The sequence below is a fragment of the Lactuca saligna genome, chromosome 3 (assembly GCF_052625555.1).
Source record: "Lactuca saligna cultivar CGN05327 chromosome 3, ASM5262555v1, whole genome shotgun sequence".
NCBI lineage: Eukaryota > Viridiplantae > Streptophyta > Magnoliopsida > Asterales > Asteraceae > Lactuca > Lactuca saligna.
In genome coordinates this window covers 207,968,832-207,979,012 of record NC_136419.1, presented here as the reverse complement: position 1 = coordinate 207,979,012, position 10,181 = coordinate 207,968,832, and the positions used below count along the sequence as shown (strand labels likewise).

Below are 10,181 nucleotides of genomic sequence, written 5' to 3'. Positions count from 1 at the left end.
TAAACAAGGTGTTGTCCATAAGAAGCCTTATCCAGTCTATAAAAATGTTCAATGAATTCTTCACTTTTAAAACTAGTGTGTTGCTTGAGAAACACTCATTTCTCAAGATATCCATGTATAAAAGTAATCTTTATGTATATCTTACACACCTTAAAGTTCATGTAAGAGGCATAAGCAAGAAAAAGTCTGATTGCTTCAAGTCTAACTATAGGGAATTTTTTTTCACCATAATGAAATCCCCCTAGTCAAGTAAACTAGTAGCCACAACTCCTACTTTATTTCTAGTAATATTTCCATCTTCTTCGCATCTTGTTCTGAATCACCCAACTAGTGTGAACATTATTTTTACCTTTTAGATGAGGAAACAAGGTCCATACTTTATGTATGTTGAATTCATTCAACTTATCCTTCATTTCTCTAATCCAATCAATATTTTTCAGTGCATCATGACCATTCTTAGGCTCAATTAATGATAAAAAAATAACAAACATGCAGAAGTTACATGATGTTTGATGGTGAGTGTGAACAAAAACTATAGTATGTCTAATGATTTTAGAGGTATGATGATAATGAAAACAATGAGGATTAATGTGATTATACATGGAGGAACTTTCGTCAGTAGGAACTTCAGTCTCACGGTGAGGAGGATTTTCAGTGAGATCAATAGAAACTCCAGACTCTAGCGGGGAATGGAATGATTTTATGAATTAGGATTTGTAGTGACTAAGAAATTTTAATTGGGGATAGAGGTTCCATATGGGACATTCATTTCAAGGGACTCATAGTATGATAAAAATTAAGTTCATCTAAGATAGATATTGAATGGTCAACAAAATCAAATCTTTAGGGTAAGATTCTTCATTAAACTTCACTTCACGTGAATCGATTCCTCAACATCTTGTTTTCTCATATTTAACATCTTGAATGCCTTGGAAATTGTATAGTAACCCAAGAATATCCCTTCATCAGCTTTTGCTTTAAACTTTGAAAGTTGATCCACCTGATTTAAAATGATACAAAACAAAACCGAAAACATAAAAGTAAGAAATGTCTTGTTTTATACCTTCTAGCAGCTCATATGAAGTTGTTCCATGCTGCATTACAATAATTCATAGGTTCTTAGTGTAAAATGTAGTGCTAATGACTTCATCCCAGAAGGAGAGAGGTAGACCAGCATCCACAATGTTATCCGCCCAACTTGACTAAGTGTTATGTTTCTTTGTTTAGCGATGATATTCGACTTAGGAGTACGAATAACAAAAAAGCTCACTACTAGAAAAACAACCTTTTACGACGCTCATTGTGCGTCGTAAACGGCTCAGACGACGCGCAAATGCGCGTCAAGGAAGCCCCTGTCATAGAGAAAGACGACACGCTTTTGCGCATCGTCTATAGACGACTCGCATTTACGCCGCGCAATTACGACGCGCATTTACGACACGCAATGCGTATAAAGAAAGGCCCTGTCAAGAAAGGCCATGTCATAAATGAAGATAACACACATTTTTGCGTATCATAATTTTAAAAAAATATTATTTATAGATTTTAAATTAAATTTTCATTTAATGTATCATAATAGAAATAAAATACCATACACAAAAAATACAATCCATTTCATAATATAAAATAAAATTTCATACACAAAAAATAAAATAAATTGCACAAATTTTAATATGTCATACAAATAATCATTCAAATGTTAAATAAAAATAATACATTGCTAACATGGGTTAGGGGTGTTGAACGGGTAATTTTTTCGGGTTTCGGGTAATTCGGGTTTTTCATGTTAGAAAAATTACCCGTTACCCTACCCAAACTAAATTCGGGTAATTTGGGTTTGGGTAATTCGGGTATCGGGTCGGGTTTGGGTAATTCGGGTATTACCTGAAATATATGATTTTTTTTTTGAATTTCACCTAAAAATAAATTTAATGAAATAAATATGTCGTGCTTTATTAGTCTTGTTTATATAAACAAACGAGACATAAACGAAGTTACTCAAGCTTTGAACATTGAGATTTTCTACTCAATAATACATGAGATATCAAGTATTTTTTTAACGACTTAATCTAATATAATAAGATGTTAAAAAAACAAATACCTAAAGATCTTAATTTAAAAGTTTAAAATGTTTAAGATAAATGTAGTCATAAGTTTTGTCATGTTCTAAAGTTTCGTCAAAATAATGAGTTTGTTAGTTGTAATAAAAACTATAATATAGAAAACAGTTAAGTTTTAAAGAACGTGATGATATATAAAAATTACTTTTAATATTGTTAGTGTCGTATTGTCATAATAAATATATTTATGTTTTATAATAATGATATTAGTTTAAGCGTGATCAAATACCTACTATATAGTACAAGCTCTACAAAAAAAAATAATAATAATTTGGGTAATTCGGGTAATTCGGGTATACCCGAAACCCAAAAAATGTACCCTTTACCCGACCCGAAAAAAAATCGGGTAACCCGATTACCCGGAAAAATTTACCCGATACCCGATTTACCCGACCCGATTTACCCGATACCCGAAAAAATCGGGCGGGTAATTCGGGTATCGGGTATTTTTGACAGGGCTAACATGGGTTATACATTCCTAACTATCAAATAATCATCTAACTCTGTTTCTTACTGGAATATGTGTGTAATTGTCTCGTTCATCAGCCTCCATGTCCCAAGTCGGAGCTACCTTCCGTATCTATATGTATAACAAAGACACATAAATATATTGTGAATTTGTGATCTGATCTGAAATAAAAGTCTTGAATGTTGGTTGTACCTTGTGCTTAATTTCAGTGTCTTCAATCCTTCTACATGGATTTCACTGAAACAAGAGAATGGAATCTTTTTTGAAAACACAGCTACACCATTCTATTGGGAACAACTAAGATGATGCAATAATAAAAAAGATGATATTAAGTCCATTTGATAGGAACTAATATAAACCAAATTCTAACATGATTATATGTAATATATACATGGAAAAGAACGAGAAAAAACTTAATACCTGATATCTGAAACAGAAAAATTGGTTTTATATGCAAAAGTGAAAGAAAATGGTTTTCGATCTGTGTTTGTATTTCTGACACGAGATGTTAAAAACAAGTCTCCAACAGGTCCAAGACTAACCCTCAATCGGTATTCAAAGCTACAAAATAACAAAATGTAGTTTGAATTGATGCAATTGTGAGACTCACAGCAACTGCAACGGGTTTCTTCCCACTAAACATACTTGCTGTTGACCTTCTACAAAATTCCTCTCGAACAAATGCAATATCTGGCCCAAATCTACCACTATATGTAACCCCACAATTAAAAAAACCTCATTATTATACATAAATACAATGTATTTTTTTATTAACCTACTTATAAGTTCCATTATAGGATTATTAGATTGATAAGTAGGGTAAAATTGCTTATGGTTTTTTGATTCTTTAGCGACTAATTTGATACTACCAAATTGCTTATATACCCTTGTTTGATGCATTACTTTCCTTCCTCTATGAGACACATTTTGTAATCAATTACCTAAAATTGCAACCTTTATATTCTCTAGAATTCAAGCAGTTCACTTAGTCTTTTATGGAAAAATATATCTAACTAGAGCATTTCATCAAAAAATATCCAACAGCTCTCGTGGCAGCAACCCCCTTTTGATTCACCCGCCACCTGTAGTCCCGTCAACCACTTCACTTGTCTGAGCTGGTGCCACTTTGTTTTGTTCGTATAGTTCCAATATTTGTTTGCTCACCTCTGAAAGAAAAAAACAAAAAAATAAACAATGATGATGATGATGACGAATATTTATATTAGTTTATAAGGGCAGAACTGGAAAAAGGAAAGGAGAGGGACCATCTAGATGATCCTGCTTTAGCTAAAATTGAGAAAATATACATTGGAGGAAATAAGGATGCAGTTTGAGGATTGGAAAAATGACGAATATTTAGATTTGTTTTTGTCTTTAGACATTTCTGATTACATGAGTATAAGGCTGCAGTTTGAGATTGGAAGAAATAAAAATAACATGAAATATCAAGTTTCTATTAATTTTTTTGACAATCATCTTTAAAATACAGCTTACCTTTTCTTAAATTTTAGCCAGTTCCTCCAGCCATTGTCTCTTAGACTTTTCCCTTCTAGCACTTCAACTAGGGTTCTAGGGATTCATACCAAATGTTAAATGGTATCATGGAAAATAAACAGTAGCTATACCACCGGAGTTGTTGGACATCTATTTCTCTCTTCAAGACCTAAACAAAAAAGAAAGAAAATCTTAAGGATATTAAAAAGGGGAACTGTTACTTCCACGAACATTTTTGATAATACACTGATGCATACCAAGCACCTTTTGACAGTGCATCAGATGCAGGTTGTGACCTCCCAAAATCACCTGCTCACATTTTTTTTTAAACTAATAATATGACATTATAAACCAACAAGATTTATTTTAACATTAAACATTGCTATTTATTAATCAAAATTTGCAGAGAGAATACCTTCTCCTTCCTCTTCTAGAACATCAGGTTTTACTGAACTACCCACAAGAGGTACTCCATTAGGGAATTACATATCCTCGAACCTATCACACATTAAATTTGGGTATTACGGTACATATATTTTTATATATTTAATTTTTGAGACTTAAAATCACTACGTACCTCTTTTTTATTGTACCATGGTCTCCAAGTAGTCTCTACTGGAAGCTTCAACTTGTTTTACAGAGTACCTACCTTGAGGAGGTTACTAGGACCCGTCCATCCGTGTCACCACTGCCAATTCATCATGAATCAAATGTATGTTTCTTTTGTGTATGTTTAATAAATAACTGAGAAAATAAGGCCATAATGAGAAAATAATTGATTGGGTGTTAGACTAGATTGAGTTACCTGTATATACTAATTCCATTTTCAATAAGTTGAGTGATAATAGGCAAAATGGTTGTTGGGCTGTCTATCATTCCAATACCACTGCACATAAAATCATGAGTTAAATACAAGAAACAACAACATAATTTCATTGATTTTGTTTATTATGGAATAATGGAATCCTAGGTTTCGAGATAGAAAAGAAAACGTACATGCAAAATCCCCACGAGGTATTTCGGACACGAAGAGCTTCTTGCACATCTGCTCGATTCAGATATGATAAGACATAATCATCAGAGCAAGGATCAAAGTTCTTGACCTAATTATCCACATCATGTCTTCAAAAAAAAGTACATTGCAATTTCCTGTATTTGAAAGGAATTGCAAACTTACAGATCTAGTGGGATGTTTATGGATACTTCCATCACAGAATGGTGCATAGATGTTGTAAATATCAATATCACCATATTCACTACCTGATTGGCTTTGATAATGAAGACACTCTGCTGAGAAATTCCCAGAACCATAGCCACAATACTTGGTTATCCCTGCATTTGTCTCATCATAGTTTAGAGCATATGTCCAGTAGTAATCATAAATCCCTTCACCAGCTGCATTTTCATCTATCACATCATTCCCAATCTGCACAATCACAATACAAAATACCCATTAGTTGTATTCGTGCTTATGTGGCATCTGTTACATGTGACAATACTTGTTTTTTCTTATTTCGTTTGCTAACTACTTACCACAATCCCATGAAGATTAATGTTTGTTCCGTTAGTTTTCTTGTTTTATGAGAGAATGAGAGAAGCAAATTGGGGTACATAGTGACCTGCTAGAAGTCTCACTTGTTCAGTAACTTTTTTAGTCAGCTTTACCTATTAATCACATATTAAACTAGTTAAATAAATATTAAATATTTTTCCAGCCTAAATTACCTATTAAATAAATATTTTACCAGTGTAGGTAGAAGGTCTGCAACATTAAGTGGAAGTCCAGCCCCATCAACCATCCATGGAAGAATCCGTTTGTCTGTGCTGCCTTCACTCCAGTAGTTATTAATTCATTCAATCTTACCAAAAAGAGCATTAAAAAAAGTTCAACTTATATAAAGCAAAAAAAAAAGTTATAAAATAATTGGTATATTAAGAGGTAAAATGGTACAAGAAAAACAACCCCTAATTCACTTTCTGCCACAACACCCAAATTAGAAAACCCATCTGTTGATATTTGAAGCTCACTGTAATAAAACATTCTCAAAGGTTTGATCATGGCAGGAGTTTGGTATTGACAAAGGGAACACAATGGAAGTAGTAAAGATAAAGGCATGCCTAAAGAAATATCACCCAAAAAGTAGTGATTACCTTCTTCATTCCCACATTTGTTGTTAATATCCCTGACCACTGGAATGTATGAAATTTCCCCTTCCAGCTTTAAGATCTGTTCTAAAAGTAAAATCAACAACAAGAACATTAACACCATAACAGGAATAGTAAAAAAAAGCAGGAACATTAATAACTTGAAATTAAGATTGTGTGCTAAACAATAAAATTCGGCCATGTATTCCGTGACCCAACAAATTAATTATTTCTAATCAGTTGCAGATGTGAAATCGCCTAATGACCATTTGAAATCTGAAATCAATTAAGTGATTCATTAAATAATGTGAAGTTGTGAACTGATTGAAATCAATAAATTGAGTATAATCAATAAATTCAATCATACCAGTTGCTTCAATCGAATCCTAATTTATAAGGAAAATAAAAAATCAATAGCAAAACTGGTAGATTTTGAGACCAATTAGACAAAACGTTGGTGCCAGGGTACCAAATCGGCGTTCCAAAAACGCAAAATTGGCGACCCAAACTCCAAATTGGCGATTCCAATCACGTATTAGATCAAATCCGTTCTCTAAAAACACGTTCCAACAATCGATTTTGCCATTTAGTGGGGTCGTTGAGTTTCCGTACCGAAGTACATTTCAGAACGATAACGTACCATGATTGGGAACGAAACGTTTAGAACATGGATCATGGCTGATAGAGCGATCCCTGTGACTATGGGGAAGAGTTATTGGGTTCCTCATGAAACATCGAAGGTTTATAGAGATTATGGGTTTCAATCCTACGAAAACATTGGAGCAAGTCAATTTGAAATTGAGCCGAAGGAGTACCATGAATGTAGGAAAACACTGTTTCCTCCCGGATCGAACTCTGATGGCCCAGACTTCATTGTCTCCAGTTTTGCCTCCAAATCCTTCAAATCTCCTGATTTGACCTATATATTCTCCTCAAAATAGATTTTGTCCTATTATCAGCGTTTCATGAACCCAAATTAGCCTGAGTAAACTAATTTTTAGGTATTTTGATTATACGAAGAAAAGTGATTAATACCTGGTGTAACTTCTCCATGAAATTTTCATCTTCCCCTTCAATTGCATCGTCGTTACCCCTTATGTAAAGCAGGTAAGTATTCAGAGTATAGATGAACATGTTGTCACCAGAAATCGAGTGTGACTTCGTGGAATTTGCAAGGTGCTCGTTATACATTGCAATATGTACAAGCCAATGAATCACGGCTAAAATAGTAGGAAACATGTGAGGCGTTCCAAGGGATTTCAAGGCCGACTTGTTGACAAGGGTAAATGTTGATTCAAACCCTAGAAATAGCTCCAAAAGGGTCAGTGATGGAATGGGAAAATGATTTTCAATGTAAAATAGAGGAGGTTGCTTCGAGCCCTAGAAACCACACGACGTCGAGAATAATGAACAAGCTAAGGGGGGTGTTTGAGAGTGATGTATGTTCTTGTTCTGGATTTGTAGCTGAGAGGCATCGTGCTTGAAGGTGGTTACAATCGATGTTTTTAGAGTGAAATCGGAGATTGGAGAGCCGAAGAGGAGGGAATCACAGAAGCATGAAGTGTGGATTGATTTTTTAGGGTTCAATGGTGGTGAAGCGGATAGGAGAGGAGAGAGAGAGAGAGTGGAGAATCGATCGCGAAGATGAAAGATAGAAAGTATAAAAAAACAAGCCGGGTTTTCAAAATTTTGGGGATTTCATTTTCGCCCGTATCTACTAAGCACGCGCGTTCATTAAAATTATAAAGCGACACTTATAGAAGACGCCCATTTAAGATACAGTGCCCTCTGTGTTCTTAATTTTTTTTCTTATGACACTAATTTAAGGGCACGCAATAATGCGTGACCTAAATCCTTAAATTTTTTGAAGAGATGACACTTTTTTAATGTCACTCTCTTTTGCGTAATATAAATCAATGAGTGTCGTGGTTTGCGCGTCGTAAAAGGGTCTTTTTCTTGTAGTGAAGTTTTGAGTGATCCCTTTTTCATCATAGAATCCTTCCAGTGTGTGATTTAAAAATTCAATGAGATGATCACTTCTAAGATTCGTGACTTTCCGATCAACTAACACTTCACGCTATATTATTACAGAAATAATCTCTTCAGCAACATCATTTTTTACACAAAAATATTACCTAAGTGAATCTAGAATACTTATCAACAACGATAAGCAAGTATATTTTTCAACACGTGATTTATCAGGAACACGATCAAAAACAATCCATATACAGGAGATGAAATTGAACATTGATAGAAGAACATTTCTTGGGATTGAAAGAAGTCTTTCTTTTCTTTACATTTTCAAGTGTTGGACATGACATATCCTTTACAAACCTCATCTTCGGTAACCCTCTCACAAGCTAATCATTTGATGTTTTAGATACAGCTTCAAAGTTTTGGTAAGAGAGACTTTTGTTATATAACCAAGAAGAGAAGAAAAATCGTCTAAGAGAGTTTTCAGTAGAAAACATGTCCATGATTTAGATGTCATGGAGACGATTAGCGGTAAGAAATGTAACATTGTTTGAATCAATTACACTTCCTTCATTATATTGAGATGTACCTCATTATCAGCATCACACAGCTGGCTAATAGTAATGAGGTTGTGCTTAAGAACCATTACATATGAAACATTTGAAAATTCCACTAATTTAAAGTTGATGGTGCCATATCCCAAGGTTTTCCCCTTTCATTTGTCTTCGTACCTACTTACATGCCCATATTTCTTAACATAATCTTGTAGATGAGACTTATATCATGTCATATGGCAAAAATGTCCACTTTCAAGATACCATATATGCTCTTGGCCCATCAACACTTATAAATAGTTAGAGCACTTCATAAATCCATTTTGTAATGTTGTTTAACAGTCGAAGATTTAACAACCTAAAATATTTCATAACACTTAGCAGGAATAAAATTGAATGAATTATCTATTTTGATACATTTATTGTTATGAATTAGAATATTGTAAACTCTTTTTGTATTTTCTTCAAATGTACATTCAACCAATGTATAAGATGGACGACCACATCTGTAACACTTTCTTATTCCAATTTTTTTTTCAGAACATGGTTTACAGTTTTTTCATAAATTTAGGTTTGCTAGAGAGTTGAAACATATTCATTTAATTTGTAAATTCCCCTATTGTTCTAGAACCATATGAACACTTAGAGCTACAAGATGAGGAATCATTGGTGTGACAACCGTCGATTTCCGATCAAGTCAAAGTCAAATAAAGTCAACAGGCCATACCGGCCAACTCATCTAACCCTTGTACATTAGGGTTTATATTATGTTACTATTGTACAACTCACTATTTTAATAAGAAGTTATCACTTGGAAAATTCATTCGTTCAGAAATTCTAAACCCTAATCGGGGTAACTGATGAAATTATTCAATAACATTATTCCATACCCCTCGGTGGCATATAACCATCATAACGAAGCTTAATGGGGTGTACGTGATGGGTTTTGAGCATTCTAACACTTCCTAAGTGTACATGCAACCCTAATAACCTTCGATCTATGTTTGTCTAATTTGTCATGCAAAGTTGATTTCCAAGGTTATATTCCTATCTAGCATACATGGGGAACAATTTTAACATAAAGTATAGATAGAATAACTTACCTTGTTGTTGCTTGTGTTCCTTGAAACCTTGTGAGCCTAGCACCCCAAGTGTGATGCCTCAAATGCTTCACACAACACCTAATGCTCTTGGAAGAACTTATGAAAGAATACACACTCTTCAAAAATCGGCCAAGCCCTCTATTACTTAGTGTAACCGATTTGGGAGGAGATCATATTACTTATATAGTGTTGACACATCTAGGGTTAAACCCTAATGTGTCATGACTCTTCATTTCCATGACCCATGAGTTTGTAACTCCCATGGAGCATCCATGGAGCATCCTATGGGTGGAACCCAACTTGATGATCCATGGAGCCTTTA

General features: G+C 34.1%; 1 long non-coding RNA gene across 8 annotated transcripts; it reads right to left on the bottom strand.

The window, feature by feature from the left end:
* Window positions 1-3,138: 3,138 nt before the first annotated feature.
* LOC145034128 (uncharacterized) lies at window positions 3,139-7,845 on the bottom strand. 8 transcript variants are annotated; one of them, XR_013677910.1, is made up of 14 exons: window positions 7,264-7,845; window positions 7,044-7,177; window positions 6,235-6,315; window positions 6,047-6,110; window positions 5,829-5,942; window positions 5,617-5,748; window positions 5,344-5,509; window positions 5,080-5,232; window positions 4,889-4,969; window positions 4,661-4,771; window positions 4,499-4,581; window positions 4,341-4,413; window positions 4,084-4,252; window positions 3,139-3,755 (listed from the first exon to the last, which is right to left on the bottom strand). It is a non-coding gene; the product is annotated as an uncharacterized LOC145034128 (long non-coding RNA). The 8 variants fall into 8 exon arrangements; XR_013677906.1 differs by having other exon boundaries at window positions 5,829-6,110; XR_013677913.1 differs by having other exon boundaries at window positions 4,348-4,413; window positions 5,829-6,110.
* Between the last annotated feature and the right edge of the window lie 2,336 nt (window positions 7,846-10,181).